We start from the raw sequence: 19,250 nt of genomic DNA, 5'->3' as shown, positions 1-19,250 counted from the left end.
ACAATATGTACAACAACCAAGAAGGAATAATAAGAGTGGACGATCAAGAACAAAGTGCTCGTATTAAGAAGGGTGTAAGACAAGGCTATAGCCTTTCGCCCCTATTCTTCAATCTGTACATCGAGGAAGCAATGATGGAAATAAAAGAAAGGTTCAGGAGTGGAATTAAAACACAAGGTGAAAGGATATCAATGATACGATTCGCTGATGACATTGCTATCCTGAGTGAAAGTGAAGAAGAATTAAATGATCTGCTGAACGGAATGGACAGTCTAATGAGTAAACAGTATGGTTTGAGAGTAAATCGGAGAAAGACGAAGGTAATGAGAAGTAGTAGAAATGAGAACAGCGAGAAACTTAACATCAGGATTGATGGTCACGAAGTCAATGAAGTTAAGGAATTCTGCTACCTAGGCAGTAAAATAACCAATGACGGATGGAGCAAGGAGGACATCAAAAGCAGACTCGCTATGGCAAAAAAGGCATTTCTGGCCAAGAGAAGTCTACTAATATCAAATACCGGCCTTAATTTCAGGAAGAAATTTCTGAGGATGTACGTCTGGAGTACAGCATTGTATGGTAGTGAAACATGGACTGTGGGAAAACCGGAACAGAAGAGAATCGAAGCATTTGAGATGTGGTGCTGTAGACGAATGTTGAAAATTAGGTGGACTGATAAGGTAAGGAATGAGGAGGTTCTACGCAGAATCGGAGAGGAATGGAATATGTGGAAAACACTGATAAGGAGAAGGGACAGGATGATAGGACATCTGCTAAGACATGAGGGAATGACTTCCATGGTACTAGAGGGAGCTGTAGAGGGCAAAAACTGTAGAGGGAGACAGAGATTGGAATACGTCAAGCAAATAATTGAGGACGTAGGTTGCAAGTGCTACTCTGAGATGAAGAGGTTAGCACAGGAAAGGAATTCGTGGCGGGCCGCATCAAACCAGTCAGTAGATTGATGACAAAAAAAAAAAAATTAATTACAAAGATAAGATTACAATTACGAAGATAAGAACAAGGCAAATCTGATTACGAGATTAGGGGGAACTTCAAAACAATGTAACATCGTACACGCATTTACCGGCAATACTAAGATGCGATATGAAAACGAGACAAATACAAAAGAATTTGGTTCACTGTTTTTTAAATTTGTGATAAGTTCCTATAGCACCAAACTGGCGAGGTCGTCGGTCCTTAGCCTTACACACTGCATAATCTAACTTAAACTAACTTACGCTGGACGTAAGCTTACACATTACTTAACCTAAATTATCCTAAGGACAGACACACACACCCATGCCCGAGGGAGGATTCGAAACTCCGGTGGGATCAGCCACACAGTCCATGACTACAGCGACTTAGACCGCTCGGCTAATCCCTCGTGGCTGGGTGCATACATCCTGAGAAATTAGTACCCAGAACAACCACCTCTGGCCGTAATAACGGCCTTGATACGCCTGGCCATTGAGTCAAACAGAGCTTGGATGGCGTGTACAGGTACAGCTACCCATGCCGCTTCAACACAATACCACAGTTCATCAAGAGTAGTGACTGGCATATTGTGACGAGCCAGTTGCTCGGCCACCATTCACCAGACGTTTTCAATTGGTGATAGATCTGGAGAATGTGCTGGTTAGGGCAGCAGTCGAACATTTCCTGTATTCAGAAAGGCCCGTACAGGACCTGCAACATGCGGTCGTGCATTATCCTGCTGAAATGTAGGGTTTCGTAGGGATCGAATGAAGGGTAGAGCTACCGGTCATAACACATCTGAAGGGTTTCGTAGGGATCGAATGAAGGGTAGAGCTACCGGTCGTAACACATCTGAAATGTAACGTCCACTGTTCGAAGTGCCGTCAATACGAACAAGAGGTGGCAGAGAAGTGTAACCAATGGCACCCCATACCATCACGCCGCGTGATTCGCCAGTATGGCGATTACGAGTACACGCTTCCAATGTACGTTCACGGCGATGTCGCCAAACACGGATGCGACCATCATGATGCTGTAAACAGAACCTGGATTCATCCGAAGAAAATGACGTTTCGCCATTCGTGCACCCAGGTTCGTCGTTGAGTACACCATTGCAGGCGCTCCTGTCTGTGATGCAGCGTGAAGGGTAATCGCAGCCAAATTCTCCGAGCTGATAGTCCATGCTGCTGAAAACGTCGTCGAACTGTTCGTGCAGATGGTTGTTGTCTTGAAAACGTCCCCATCTGTTGACTCAGGGATCAAGACGAGGCTGCTCGATCCGTTACAGCCATGCGGATAAGATGCCTGTCATCTCGACTGCTATTGATGTGAGGCTGTTGGGATCCAGCACGGAATTCCGTATTATCCTCCTGAACCCACCGATTCCATATTCTGCTAACAGTCATTGGATCTGGACGAACGCGAGCAGCAATGTTGCGGTACGGTAAACCGCAATCGCAATAGGCTACAATCCGAGCTTTATCAAAGTCGGAAACGTGATGGTACGCATTTCTCCTCCTTACACCAACAACGTTTCACTGGGCAACGCTGGTCAACTGCTGTTTGTGTACGAGAAATCGGTTGGAAACTTTCCTCATGTCAGCACGTTGTAGGTATTGCCACCGGCGCCAACCTTGTGTGAATGCTCTGAAAAGCTACTCATTTGCATATCACAGCATCTTCTTCCTGTCGGTAAAATTTCGCGTCTGTAGCACGTCATCTTCGTGGTGTAGCAATTTTAATGGCCAGTAGTGTATGTATATACAGTTACGGTGGTTAGAAATAATAAACAGTTTAATTACTATTTTTCCACATGTCTCATTTTCATTTGAACATCCCCCATTTTTTATTTTTTTAAGTAGCGTATAGCATAGTACATCATTAGAATTAATTATATAAAAGTAGTCCGCAATATGGGCATTAAGGATGCACATCAGACATGAAGCTCATATAGGAAGAAAGAGAAATGAATAGATATACAAACACATAAAACATCTACGACCACATAATACAGAACACAACTACAGCCGGATGGCCGTGTTGCTGATGTATTCTACGGCCTTTTCGGTAGCGTGCAAGAACTCGGAGCGGTCCCCTGTGAAAGCTGTCAGTGGGAAATCTTCAACTATATGTTTTACGGTTTGCGTAGCAGTGCCACAATCACACCTGGGAGAAGTTATTTTTCCACATCTATGCAATGAGTAAGCACATCTCCCACAGTTCGTTCGTAATCTACTTAGAGTGGCCCAGAGTTTTCGAACTCTGCCACTTTAATGTAGAGGGAATAAGCTCAGCTAAATGTCAAATCCTACTACACCTTATAAAATCAGGCGAATAGAAAATTTAGATTTGTTAGAATGGTGATAAGGCAGAGCGTCTGTACGGGAAATCGAATACAAGGCACTAGTGCGACCAATTGTAGAGCTTTGTTCGTGTGTTTGGACTCCAAGCAGGCACCACATCGACGAGCTAGAATCTTAAAAGGTCGGTATAACTAGTGCGGAACTGTAACCGAAATGATCGGGGAATTTAAATGGAATTCCGTGGAAGAGAGACGGCGTAGTTGTCACGAAACCCTGTAGAGTAAAGTTAGATAACCAGACAGTTATCGTGCCACCATCCCTTAGGGACCATGACATTCACATATAGAAGCATATAAACAGTCATTTTCCCTTTCTCTGTACGTGAACGCAATAGGAAAGAATATCGGTATATTTCACTCAATGTACTCTCCGCCATACACAGTACGGTGGCTTGTGAGGTCCAGATGTAGACTTAGCTATAGATATAGACGCTGGAAAAGAGGCCATAGCAAAACTGAGTGTAGAGTAACGTACTGAAATGAGTAATCGTAGCAGAGATAAACAGAAAAAAGAGTAAGCTGATAAACATTGTAAACTTATTTTAAGGTTATATATAGAAAAAAGTATCCTAAAAGTGATTGCAATAATGATTTACGTGAATTTAATTTGATGCATATATGTTCAAATTTTGAACCAGAAAGTGAACTAAAATGAATAAATTAATACATTCTAAGGCAAACAAAGGCGGACCACGAAGGAATTATCCGTATGGGACGGAAATCGGTAGTTGTGATGCACATGTACAGACAAACATACGATTAAAATTTCAGAAAAATTGGATGTTTTTATAAAGAGAAAGAGCTTCACAATTTAAAAAGTCAGTATCGCGTTGGTCCACTTCTGACCCTTATGGAAGCAGTCATTTGGCTTATCATTGATAGAGTTGTTGGATGTCCGGATAAATTCTAGTGTCCGATACTACCCGTCGTCTTTGACCAGTGACGTCATACGTAAGGCAAAGATGCTGCAATGGTCAATCTATGAATGGAAGGGATCATACTCTTAAACAAACGAATGTAGCATGCCATAAAATAATATATTTAACGCGACTATTATTTATCTACAAATTTTATTTAAACGAGTTGAAGATGACTGAAATAAATAAGAACACGAGAGCAATTACGAGTGCATATTTTATATTATTTTTTCAACACGTACTTCAAAAACGATCTAAATAATGAACCGTCGAATAGTTGGAATCGGTAACTATAAGCAACCTGTACAGGAGGTCATTTCTAGTTACCGATTCCTATATTACTGTTTGTTGCGCAAAAATCTTATATCAGAAACGTGCTTAAAAATGATCTTGTTAGTGAACTACAGAATACGACTAGACTTTCAAAAAATGAAAATCTTTACACACATTACTGCACTCGCAAAGAAATAAAACGCAAAAATAACCAAACCTTGCAACTAATCTACTTCAACTGTAACCCCTGCCTCCCCCCCCCCCCCCCCCCCGCATCTCCCTCCCCCTCCCCAATGACGGCCTATACTTTATAAATTCCCCGCAGACTTCTCTACAAAACGAGAACCAGTCGACTACAGTGCCAAACGAAACCCCTGCTTCGTGCATGACAGATTTGCAAGAATATTCATAGCAAAAATAGTAGGTTAGCATAAAAATTACTTCTAAATTCAGCAGCGACCTTTCGAACCAAATCCCCCTGCGTAAGGATCTCCATATGTTATTTTTTCTGCACCTCCACATGAATTCGTCGGAAGTTCGTGATGACGTAACCTTCGTCAAAACCATATAATTTCCACAGACACTGCACTTGCAAAATTTAGCAATGACGTCCAATGATTGCAAAATTTTTATATGTGATTTACGGTCACTCATTTTCTGAAGCAGAATTTTCGCAGTAAAAACAACTGACTCATCCATAACGAACAGCGTCAGAAATCAAGACCTTATAAATCACGACTACTTATAAATCACTACTACTTTCAGTAACAAAAGATGCCGAAAACAAATTACGAGATGAAAACAAAACAATCTACATCGAATTTTTAATATACGCGCGTAACGAGGAAATCCAGAGAACTCATTTAACGTTCATCGAGAGCAATCTGCGGCAAAAACAAAATAACATCACACATTACGTCATTGCTCAAAGCCGACGGGTGGTATCGGACACTAGAATTGACCCGGATGTCCTCCTGAGGGATATCATGCCAAATTCTGTCCAATTAGAGCGTTAGATCGTCAAAACTCCGAGCTTGTTGGAGTGTCCTGCCCATAAAGATCCAACGCTCTGAGTTGGGGAGAGATCCGGCGACCTGGCTGGCCATGATAGGATTTAGCAGGCACGAAGACAAGCAGTAGAAACTCTCGGCTTGTGTGGTGGGCACTATCTTGCTGAAATTTAAGTCCAGAATGGTAGGCCATGATGGACAACAAAAGGGGGCGTAGAATACCGTGACGAGCCGTTGTGCTGTAAGGGTGTTGCGGAGAGCAACCAGAGGGTTCTTGCTATGAAATGAAATGGCGTCGCAGACCTTCACTCCCGGCTGTCGGGAGGTAAGGCGGGTGACAATCACATCGGTACCTCATTGAGTGGAGTAGAGTTGTTTTCAGTGATGAGCCCGGAGGACCGCAAGACATGTCTGGAGATCCCCCGAACACGATTTGATACAAACATGAATGTCAGCCGACATATTGCCCGACAACTGAGAGTGATGGTCTCCGGTGACATTTCTTTTCATAGCAGGACCGCTTCGTTCGTCATCCGCAGCACCCTTACAGCACAGAGGTACGTCGACCATGTTCTACGCCCCGTTTTGTTGCCCTTCGTGGTAAGCCATCCTGCGCTTAAATTTCAGCAAGATCAAGTCCGCCCACACACAGCGAAAGTTTCCACTACTTGTTTTCGTACCTGTTAAATCCTAGCTTGACCAGAAAGGTCACAGTATCTCTCCCCAACTGGCAACATTTGGAGCATTATGGGCTGGGTCCTCCAACTAGCTCGGGATTCTGACGGTCTAAGTAGCCAATTGGACAGAATTTGACACGATATCGCTTAGGAGGATATTCAGCAAATCAGTGCATCAATACCAAACCGAATAATAGCGTGCATGAGGACTAGGGGTCGATCAACTCGTTGCTGACTTTTATAATTTGTGAAGCTCTTTTTCTTTAAGAAATGATTCCGTTTTTCTGAAATTGTTATCATTTGATTGTCCGTACATGTACGTCACTCCTCTGTCTTTTTTGTCTTTTTTTGTCTTAGAGTGTAAACGTTCCATGACTTAGGGTTTCTTTCCATTCTGTTCACGTGTAGAGGGAAGGAAGCACGACTGTTTAGCGCCACCTTGTCATCCGAAATTAGTTTGATCTTCTTTTTGCAATCTCTACATGAACGATGGGTAGAGGGCTGTCGTACACTGTTCTCCAAAACTTAAGGACGAGCTACGTAAATTAACGTAACATATTATTTACTAGATGGAAATCAATAAAAATGCGGGAGCATGTAGTCAGAGGTCTTCTAGTCGTGTACAGAAAGTGTAGTGGTGTTGTTCGTTACAACATCGCCTGAAGACAAAATCTAGATAACTTCACATGGCGAAGAATCATCGGGAAACTGGAAGAAGGATGGAGTGTTGCGAGTGTAGCCCAGGAATGTGATATTGCTCACGGCATTGTTTTACGTGCATGAGAAGCGTTCCGAATCATAGACACTGCTGTCCGATGGAGACGAGGTGGTCGACCAGGCAAGAAGGGACCGACCTCAAACAGCGAGTGCAGTTGCAATCATATTTAGCAGGACTGCATGGCATCCAATCTCACGCTCCACACTGGCACGGCGGCTGCACGCATGTAGTCTGTTTGTCCGACGACCAGTACGCTGTGTTCCATTGACACCTGCGCATCGTCGGCACAGTTTGCGATAGTCCCAGGAGCATAGAGAGAGGACCAGTGAGGTGTGGAGTCGCGTGCTCTTCTCGGATGAGAGTACATTCAGTCTGAATGGACGTAAGCTCCTATGGTGGGGGATTGAAACACGTAATGCACCCATGATCGTTTTTGTGGTCCAGGTGTTACGGTATGAGGGGGCATAATGTTGCATGAGTGTACTGACCCCCAAACATTTGAACACAGTACACTCACCGGTCAACGTTAGACACTGTACGCATCTTTCCATAGGTACATTCGGCCCCGAGTTCATTATTATGGATGTTAATGCACGACTGCATCGAGCAGCGCAAGTGGAGGAGTTCTTGGAACGAGAAAATATTCGGCGGTTGGACTGGGCTGCCCGTTCCCATCCAGCACATGTAGGGTGTGTTGGGCAGACGTATTGCAGCACTAACGACTGTCCAGCAGTTGTCAACCACGCTAGTGGAGGAATGGAACGCCCTACCACAGGAGCTCTTTACCATTCTTGTGGCCAGCATCATGGGAGCACGTGGTAGAGCATTCATTTCCGTCCGCGGTGATCACCCACCCTATCAGGAATCATGTCCCGCCTTTTGTAATGTCCATGGACCAACAGAAATCTCGGTCCCTTTAGTGTAATTATTGTCTTTGGATAAAAGTGTCATTTCTGTTCGTCTCACAGCTTCTTTCAGTTACCTTCTGTGCTATAACGTAACAGTTCTTTTTATGAACTGTGCTATGTTATCTGGCAGTGACACATCATGCGAAATTTGCTTTCGTCCTTAAGTTTTGCACACCAGTGTATATGCGTAGACTTCTCAGCTAATGCTAGTCCTTGGAAACTTTTATGTACACTCCTGGAAATGGAAAAAAGAACACATTGACACCGGTGTGTCAGACCCACCATACTTGCTCCGGACACTGCGAGAGGGCTGTACAAGCAATGATCACACGCATGGCACAGCGGACACACCAGGAACCGCGGTGTTGGCCGTCGAATGGCGCTAGCTGCGCAGTATTTGTGCACCGCCGCCGTCAGTGTCAGCCAGTTTGCCGTGGCATACGGAGCTCCATCGCAGTCTTTAACACTGGTAGCATGCCGCGACAGCGTGGACGTGAACCGTATGTGCAGTTGACGGACTTTGAGCGAGGGCGTATAGTGGGCATGCGAGAGGCCGGGTGGACGTACCGCCGAATTGCTCAACACGTGGGGCGTGAGGTCTCCACAGTACATCGATGTTGTCGCCAGTGGTCGGCGGAAGGTGCACGTGCCCGTCGACCTGGGACCGGACCGCAGCGACGCACGGATGCACGCCAAGACCGTAGGATCCTACGCAGTGCCGTAGGGGACCGCACCGCCACTTCCCAGCAAATTAGGGACACTGTTGCTCCTGGGGTATCGGCGAGGACCATTCGCAACCGTCTCCATGAAGCTGGGCTACGGTCCCGCACACCGTTAGGCCGTCTTCCGCTCACGCCCCAACATCGTGCAGCCCGCCTCCAGTGGTGTCGCGACAGGCGTGAATGGAGGGACGAATGGAGACGTGTCGTCTTCAGCGATGAGAGTCGCTTCTGCCTTCGTGCCAATGATGGTCGTATGCGTGTTTGGCGCCGTGCAGGTGAGCGCCACAATCAGGACTGCATACGACCGAGGCACACAGGGCCAACACCCGGCATCATGGTGTGGGGAGCGATCTCCTACACTGGCCGTACACCACTGGTGATCGTCGAGGGGACACTGAATAGTGCACGGTACATCCAAACCGTCATCGAACCCATCGTTCTACCATTCTTCGACCGGCAAGGGAACTTGCTGTTCCAACAGGACAATGCACGTCCGCATGTATCCCGTGCCACCCAACGTGCTCTAGAAGGTGTAAGTCAACTACCCTGGCCAGCAAGATCTCCGGATCTGTCCCCCATTGAGCATGTTTGGGACTAGATGAAGCGTCGTCTCACGCGGTCTGCACGTCCAGCACGAACCGTGGTCCAACTGAGGCGCCAGGTGGAAATGGCATGGCAAGCCGTTCCACAGGACTACATCCAGCATCTCTACGATCGTCTCCATGGGAGAATAGCAGCCTGCATTGCTGCGAAAGGTGGATATACACTGTACTAGTGCCGACATTGTGCATGCTCTGTTGCCTGTGTCTATGTGCCTGTGGTTCTGTCAGTGTGATCATGTGATGTATCTGACCCCAGGAATGTGTCAATAAAGTTTCCCCTTCCTGGGACAATGAATTCACGGTGTTCTTATTTCAATTTCCAGGAGTGTAGGTTTTCGTGGAGTATTCATCTTCTGAATATGTTGCGGTAGCTGTGTTTGTAGACAAAACTAATGGATTTCAGGTCCACCTGTTATGCAAACGATTGTTTTTTTAAATTTTTTTTCCACAAAGCAGTGTTACGTTTACAGTTAAAGAGATTTGTTAACTCACCAACCAAACTTACAGGAACATAATTTAATAGCAGATGACAAGCTGCCAACATACAGTAGTGTGCATTACCCAACAATGTGGAAAAAATTAAGGCAATGACAACAGACAAAAACAATTTTAACCTTAATTTCATTAGAATAATTATTACTTAAAACAATTTCACATTTTATGGCACTGAATAAAGTGTATCCACTGCCGATGCAGAAAGATTCTGAACAATGGTTCAAATATTCTGAACATGTTTCGATTTATATAAAAGAAACGAGTTGTTTAATTCCAGTAATTTTGTGGGATGGCAGACATTTATCTTCAAGAGCCTTCTAGTTCAATTTCTTCAACATTTCCGTGATGGTTTTCTGTGAATTAAATGAATTTGTGACCACTCGTGCTACTCTTCTCTGCACACTTTCAGTATCCCTCGGTAATTCTGTTCGGAGAGGACATACAATTGTTTTGTGTATGACTTCTCCTGTAGACTGACTGCTTTTTCCTAGTATCCTATCAATTAGTCGAAGTTTGTAACCACCTGTGCTAAGACGTACAAGGTCATGCATAAGTGCGAGGGACATTGGGAAAGTAAGGTCTGATCTTGTGCGAAATGGAAACCGTAGTGAAAATACGATGAAGCTTTCCACAGATGTGTGGGGCAATGTGTCTAGTACGCCAGGGGATCGTGTCACGTCGCTCTTTTCAGTCCTGAGTGCGCAGCGAGCACGTAAAGATGCCTAGGAAATAGCATCCCCCGCCAAGTATGAGGATTTGGTGAGAGATTTCGTTTGATGCCATGCAGCCCACATAACATAACTGTCATGTAGAGCAGTAACTGGAAAGAGGAGCCAACTGTTTCAAACAAAACATTTTGATTTTCAAAATGGTTTCATTTCACGACTGATTGGACATTTCTTTCCGGATAGCCCTCGTACCTCCAGTGTTACAGAAGACAACTGTGTGAAAACTGCAAGCCATTCAGAAAATAGATACATATCAGGAGCTAGATCATATCTTCAAGTTTTTATCTCAGATTACAGGCGCTCAGTATGGGCACCGTTTGTGACTTGGCAAAGGTCAATAAGTGCGTACAGCTCAGTCACGTCGCTGCTGCTGCTGCCTGGAAAGGTGCAACGGCAGCATCCCGCTTTGGAAATCCTTTCATCGGATTGCCTATCAGCAAGTGCGAACTAATTCGGCGCGACGGTACGGAGCTGATAATTTGTCTATAACGGAACATTTTGTGACTCTCCTGGTCCCTAGAGGTGCCCTAGGAACTACGCCACGTCGCGTATTACGAATCGAAATAGGGAGAGATGCTCTAGCCACTGATGTGTGTGAGGCCGGCCGAAGTGGCCGTGCGGTTAAAGGCGCTGCAGCCTGGAACCGCAAAACCGCTACGGTCGCAGGTTCGAATCCTGCCTCGGGCATGGATGTTTGTGATGTCCTTAGGTTAGTTAGGTTTAACTAGTTCTAAGTTCTAGGGGACTAATGACCTCAGCAGTTGAGTCCCATAGTGCTCAGAGCCATTTGAACCACTGATGTGTGTAACTTTTCTGTACGTCCTGTTGTTTTCGAGAAATAGCGTTACGAAACCCTGGTGGTACTTACGAATAATCCTTTATAAGCACAGTTAACTTAGCGCAAGAAGGAAAAGTAGAAGGGAAAATTGTACGGATGCGCCAAAATTATAATGCGTAAAACATTACCGTGGATTTTGAGTGTAGTAGATGTATAGAGATGACTAATGTTAACAGCAGATTTGAAGACAAACTATTCGATAGAGCGCCGGCTTGAAAAAGGGAAGTTGGTCATAAATATAAAGGGAAACATAGCGAGGGTGAGGCGGCCGTGTGAGAGTAACAAGTAGCAGAGGGGCGGCCCGGGCTGGAGTGCCGCTGTGCTGAGGGCCGCAGGCAGAGAGGCGACCCGCTAATTGGCAGCGCCACCCAACACCTACACCCCGCCTTTCTTCAAATTTGTTTTCCTGCCCTCCTCGCGACGAGAGCTGCGCCACCTGCTCCATTCTCTTCCGTGTATATTCTGACGCAGGTACACGGAAGCTTCACGCGCCCTGCAAAAAGTCAACGACGAAGGCAACAGAAGTACCGACAGAAAGATTTATAGACGGTGGCAACTAGTATCGAAGTATTAGGACGGTGCATAAGTTCGTAGCGTTTTTGTTTTGCGTGTTGGCATTCCGGTTGCTATGGGTCTGTTTATCCATTGTAATTTTTTATTTGTCGTTCACAGTTAATACGACAGAGTTGCAAAATACTAACACGCATTCTTTACAGAAGAATGGAAAAACTGGTAGAAGCCGACTTCGGGGAAGATGAGTTTAAATTCCGGAGAAATGAAGAAACACGTGAGGCAATATTGACCGCACGACTTATCTTAGAAGATGGGTAAATGAAAGGCCAACCTACATTTAAAGCATTTGAAGACTTACAGAAGACTTTCGACAATGTTAACTGGCATACTCTCTTTGAAATTCTGAAGGTAGCAGGTGCAAAATATAGGGAGCGAAGGGCTGTTTACGACTTGTACTGAAAACAGACGGCAGTTATAAGAGTCGAGAGGCATGAAAGGGAGGCAGTTGTTTAAAAATGGAGTGAGGCAGGGTTGTAGCCTACACCCGATGTTCTTCAATATCCAAACTGAACAAATAGTAAGAGAAACAAAAGAAAAGTTTGGAGTAGGAATTAAAGTTCAGGGAGAAAAAATAAAATCTTTGAGTTCTGCCATTGACACTGTAATTCTTTCAGGGACAGCAGAGGACTTGGAAGAGCAGTTGAAAGGAATAGAAAGTGTCTTGTAAGAAGGATATAATATGAACATCAATAAAAGTGAAAAAAGAATAACGGAATGTAGACGAACTAAAACAGGTGATGCAGAGGAAATTAGATTAGGAAATGAGACAATTATGGTAACAGATGATTTTTGCTACTTGGGCTGCAAAATAACTGATGACAGCTGGACTAGAAAGCATAAATGTAGGCTGGCAATGGTAAGAAAAGCGTTTCTGAAGCAGAGAAATTTGTTAACATCAAATGTAGACTGAAGTGTTAGGAAGTCTTTTCTGAACGTATTTGTCCGGAGTGTAGCCTTGTGCAGAAGTGAAACATGGACAACGATAAACAGTTTAGACAAGAAGAGAAGAGAAGCTTTTGAAACATGGTGCTACAGAAGAATGCTGAAGATTAGATGGGTAGATCACGTTACTGATCAGGAGGTACTGAATAGAACTGCGGAGCAAAGAAATATGTGGCACAGTTTGGCTAAAAGAGGAGATCCGTTGATTTGACATAGTCTGAGACATCAGGGGATCACCAATTTATTATTGGACGGAAGTGTGTGTCTGTGGGGGGTGAGGCAGGGGGGGGGGGGGGGGGATAGAGGAAAGGCTTAAAAATCGTAGTGGGAGACTAAGAAATGAGTACAGAAAGCGAATTCAAAACGATGCAGATTGCGGTAGTTATTCTGAGAAGACGAGGCTTGCACAGGATCGAGCAGCATGGGGAGCTGCATCAAACCAGTCTTCAGACTGAAGACCACAACAGTTCATTGTTGCTATTTGAGTTTACAAATTGTCATTTTGTCATTTTCAGTTAGTGAGTGGAGCTGTGGACAATAGAAGATGGAGTGCCAAGTGGAGAAATCGCAACATTTGTGACACGTTCTTCTGTTTGAGTTCAGTTGATGGTTGACGGCAGCGGAGGCAGCCAGAAACATTTGCGCCGTATATGGGGAATAGCCATTGGACAGAGCACGGGAAGAAACTGATTTTTTCGTTTTAAGGAGGATCGTTTTGACATTAATGACCTTCCAGATTCGGGAAGATGTTTGGACTTCGATGAAGATCGTTTATGCACGTTAATCCACAATAATCCACGTCGATGTACTCAAAAACTGGCAAATGTGGTGGACTGTGATCATTCTACCATCGTGTGGCATTTGCATGCAATGGGGTAGTTTGAGAAGTCAGTTGTATAGGTACCGCATGCTCTAAGCCAAAATCATACAAATCAGCTGGTAACCATGTGTGAATCACTGTTTGCTAGTCATCAATTGGCCCGTGAACAACACGGGCTATTTCTATCTTGTAGCGATACAAGTGAAGAGAAGTAGTTGAGCCCAAACAAAGCGGCAACTTCCTGTACAAAGACCTGCGCGCATCCACAAAAGATAATGTTATGCATGTAGTGGAACAACGACGGTGTGTTGCACTGCGAATTGCTTCCCCGAGGTGTAACCATCACTGCTGGAATTTATTGGCCAGATCTGAGACGTGTTACAGACGCAGTCCAAGAATAACGACCAGGAAGACTACGGGAAGTAACGCTACCCCACGATAATGCCTGCACGCATTCTGCTAGACTGACAAAAACACTATACAGGAGTTGAGTTGGAAAGTCATTCCTCACCCACGTTATTCATTTGATGTTGTGCCCTCAGAGTCACTCTTTCCGCTCTATATCGGACAACCTTCAAGGAACTTCCTTTCCGGATGAAAATGCGCTCCAAATGTGAATTGACGAGTTCTTCACCTCAAAATCGCGTGATTTCTACAGTTGCGGAATCGAAAAATTACCCCAGCGTTGGAAGACTGTTGTAAATACTGAAGGAGACTATGCTACTGATGTCTAAAGTCTTTGTTATGTGTATCTGTTGTGCTTATTGATCTTACGGAATAACGCTACGAACTTCGGCACCAACCCAATATGAAAGTCCTTCCTCCAATAATTAGACAAGTGGCAGCAGTTACGTTGTTGTTTATATAATCTACCTCCCAATACAGGGCAAAAGCTGTGGTAAACGCACTTGTAACTTGTAGGACTTCGGTGCGTCGAAGAAGTTAGCAAATTCGATGTAGAAGAAAACGAGGACGCTGAAAAATCTTCGTACTGATAAAAGAGCAGAGAATATTCCCATTATCAATCCAAAGACCGGAAAAAATTAATAGCGATTTACTATGCATAGCTTTATTGGAAACGGTACACACTAGGTTTCTTCCTATTAGTATTGTTTCAAATGTCTCATAACAACGCAATGGAAATACAAATCGTTTGCAAGTTCGAACCACTTAACGACGGTAGGTACTTCCGAAGGGACTTCCCCATGTTCCTATATAGAAACAAGGAGAGCCGGCACCCGCTGGCAGTTCGCCCTGTGCTTTTAGCTGTTGAAATTTCGTTCCCCACGTAATTTTTTCAGTGCCAGTACTTAATTCTTTTTCAGATAGTTAATTAATGTCATAAGCGTACTATAAGTAATTATTTCAAAGTTTTATAAAATACAGGTGGAAAAAGAAGCATAAATATGGTAAGCACAATTTTCTTTTCAATCTTGCTAACTGATAATTCTACATAGTCCATGCTTTAACACGTTACCTTTTGTTAGCAACAACCATACAATCCGTTAGTCTATATTAACCCGCGGCCGGTTTCAGTACATTTACTAGCACGTTCGGCTGCAATTCACGTGTGAGATTAAAAATTAACTTCGTTAAACGGGATACATCATTCACGCCTCAGAAAGACACGGTTTCGTCGAAGCAATTTTAGGCGTCAATAACAAGGCTAATTTTTAAAATAACGTATCTATCTTGGTCTCATTTTAAAAAATAAGGGCAAAAGGTTATCTCTTATACTTCCGATATTCGTGACAAACTAACATTTTAAATTTCGCAGTCAGAAATGTAATCCAGGATTTCGTACTGTTAGCATTCGTTATCTATCCATAAATATGGTCATACATCTAATCCGATCCGATTGAATCAAGTGTTACCTTGAAGAGCGGTGTGGAACACACTTTAATGGGAAAAAAGGATGTGTTTGAAGATCAACAGCAGGGCGTTAAAGACAAAAATTTAGTTCAGGATCATTCTTAGGCACAATTCATCTCACAGATCTCGTATGTTCAGGAATCCAGTTCGTCGTACATATTTCGTAAAAAATAATGTTTGTACTTTGATCTGATTTGGTGCACCGTAAGTACGAAAGAAATACAAAGAAAATGTTCGGAAATTCAAGAAACACCAACACTGAGGCTATTAGATGACCAAACCCTTTCTCCGGAAACAATAGTCTTCGGTACGCGCGCGCGCGCGCGCCCACCACGCGCACACACACACACGCACACACACACACACACACACACACACACACACACACACACACTAATAATAACTTCACAGATTACTTGCGCCTGTCTGAGGATTGATAAAATGCGTGGCCTGTCTCTCTATTTGCCACCCCTTCATGGAAATCCACGGCTCGAGTACATAACTGATTTTACTGTTTAGGTTTGTTGTATTATCGATTATACTGATCCCCCGCATGGTTAGTTTGCATAGTCGTTAGGGAAATGCTTTGAGCGTGTGTAGACACGACGAAAGCTACTTGTGTAACAAAAGTCATTGTTAAATTCTAATTCAGTCGAAAATTAAATAAATGAAACACTCACAAACCCTTGTCCCACAGTATTTTATTTTGTGTTATAGCCGGCCGGTGTGGCCGTGCGGTTCTAGGCGCTTCAGTCTAGAACCGCGTGACCGCAACGGTCGCAGGTTCGAATCCTGCTTCGGGCATGGATGTGTGTGATGTCCTTAGGTTAGTTAGGTTTAAGTAGTTCTACGTTCTAGGGGACTGATGACCAAACCATTTAAGTCTTATAGTGCTCAGAGCCGTTTGAACCATTTTGTAATTAACTAGCACATAAAGTATGAATTATGAGTGCCATTGAATAAAATATGGAGTAGTGTAATTTAAGATGGTTTAGTAACAATATAACATTCCCCCATCCCCTTTCGCATCTTGGGCTAAATGTGGTTAGGGGTGTCGTAATTATGAAACATTGCATTATATTACGGTCTCACTGGTTTTGTTTGATTTAGTCTGCACTTGGTTTACGTAAATGATATTATCGAGTATATTCATAACTGTAAACAGTAATACGCTCGGAAAGTCTGTTATATTGACACAGTTTTGAAAGGTTATTTCATAATGTTGGAGAATTTGTTTCCGAGCAATAACAAAGAAATCCACTGGAGGGGCGACAATTCTAAGGAAGTTTGTTGCAGTTCGGTACTATGGAGAAAGAAACCACCATCACATTCAGTGAGACTGTTTGATAATGCTTCTGTCTGATAGAGGGCGGTCCCAACGGACAAAACCGGTGGGCGCTATATTTCATTGTGGCCCGCATAGAATTAGTCAACAGAAGGCGAACGGCCGTGTTAATTTGGTCTTGTACACAGCGAGCGGCATACACCTCGTGATTTTCTGCAGAATATGCGCCGTGCATGCGCGTAGTATATGGGGCAACGGCTAAAGCACTTGGCTCGAATCCCGGTCGGACCCTGGAAATCTTTCGGTTAACCTTTGGACCTAAGCTTTACCTCTCAATGTTGTGAAGTCCGTCAGGTACGACCGTCGTTCGAATTTTATGTTGAACATTATAGCAGAGCCACTTGCCCCCAGGTGAGTTACTGAGGTACGTTACGAAAACGCAAAGCACCCACGTGACATCCGTTTCACGTCCAGTTTAAAAACTTGTACTAGTCTCATGAGCTACACAACATTATTATTATGACGGATGAAACGGAGTGGCTGTTGTATTTAGTGCATGAACATGGACTTTGGAACAATACATGTCACCTAGACAACAAAAGCATGGCGAAATTTGCGGTAACTTTGAGATAAATAAGACCAAATTTAATCTTCTGACAAAATAGCTGAAACGAAAAGGACTGAACGAAGATCTATATAGAGTTTCAACAAAATAAAAAACAAAAAATGTAACTAGACGTAAATGCCACAGCTCGACCGTAGAGATTATTCGTTTTTGAGCTAAGTTCATACATTTATACCTTTTACAGCACGACACAGACCCTTTTTGTTATAAAAGAAAATGCAGTTAGCATTGTTACTTGGAGATGCAGAACTCGCGTCTTTACATCATTCTGCCACGCACTTCAGTGGAATCACGGCATATGAATAAAGCCGTAGAGACAACAAACGAGCTTAGCTTATTAGAGTTTCTTGTGTCAAACAAGTTTATGTATCAGTACCTCATCGCATCAAAGACTGAAGCTGTCCTTAGCGAAGCAATTGTTAGTGCACAGTTGTTTTGTAAGCTCTTTGTGTCCAACTGGAAAATAGTCATGTCTTATGACATCAAAAACGTAGGCCTATCGTTTAGAGATATCACAAAATGAATTAAAATTTGCTAAGGAGATTCAGCTCTCAAACAAATTCTCATCATGACTACAATCAAAACGCTTTCCCCAGTTCGTTTTTATTTTTATAGAATATGGTTCAGCAGTGTTGTGAATTATTCGAAACTGCTCCCGTGATACTCGAAATTAACCGAATAAACGGTCTTCACACAGCCAAAGTATTTTGCAAAGACGGTTAAATTCTCCTTAGTGTTCTCGTTTCTTCTTAATTTCATGCATCCAGTTTCATCACTTCCTCGAAGCAAGCGCAAAGACGTTTGTGTCCCTGACTTTGTTCAAAATGTAATTTTAATCAATGGTAAATCAAAAGTTTCTTTTTGAATATTATCTCCTAAATAGTGGACCATACCCATCCGACTTGAAGCAGATTTTGATTCAGTTCTATGTATACGTTCCCGCATAACTGAATCACAAGATGATATCATTTCTACTACTTTTAGAAAATTCCCGTTGACATGTTCAAAGATTTTTTTATTATAAGTGGAAAGCCAGATACTGGCGTGACAAAAATTTGATGACAGCAGCAATCCTTTCTAACACGTTACACCATTGCTTTTTTGTGAATCTAATAGTCTCGGTTGCATCTGATTTACCGTAGTCTTCGTTTTAAGCATATTATTCAATTGCATCTATGACTTCACATTTTCATCGTGAAAATCACTCGTCTCTCATGTTTTTCAGGATTAAGACAAATGATAACAGTCTGAAAAACAACCGAAATCAAACAGTCTACTTACACTTTAACCAAATGTTTTACAACACAAACAATAAAGTGAATCTTTCGAAAAGTGTTAAGAAACCAGTCTCTCCTGACTTTTATGCCGTTAGAAAGCTTTCTGTAATAGTAAATGTTAGCAAATTTTCTTCCATCATCATTAATGGGAATTTTCTTCTATCATCATTAATTTGAAAACTGAACAGCTCTTTTACCTAAAATATCGACAAGATCACTATTAATACTAGGAACCTACAATGCTGCGTCATCACTAATTGTCAAACTGCTACAAACGGCTGTTGTACTGCTTGAAGATTCGTGAAGAGTACCTTCCCTTTAGTCACTGTTACCATTAAGAGCATCTGAAAGATTGAGGCTGCAACGTGTGGTTTTGTCTTGAGATACCTCTATGTGTTCGGATTCTGACGTCGACGATGTGACAGTGCCAAGAATTTTTTGACATTCCTTATCAGACTTACAGTATTTAAAATTTCACAATAGAACCTGTCATTTTTCGTTCTGTCTTTCCTTCCCTCATTTCTGATGACGAAACTGAGCTTCAGAAGACATTTACAAACAAATGAAACCCTCACTTTCTTCTGTTCTAGAATATTTCATTTTGCGTTACTGTAGTTTTTATACTGGT

Source organism: Schistocerca americana, chromosome X (genome assembly GCF_021461395.2).
Source record: "Schistocerca americana isolate TAMUIC-IGC-003095 chromosome X, iqSchAmer2.1, whole genome shotgun sequence".
NCBI classification, from domain to species: Eukaryota; Metazoa; Arthropoda; class Insecta; order Orthoptera; family Acrididae; genus Schistocerca; species Schistocerca americana.
The sequence above is the reverse complement of the archived record's forward strand: the minus strand, read 5'-3'. Positions refer to the sequence as shown.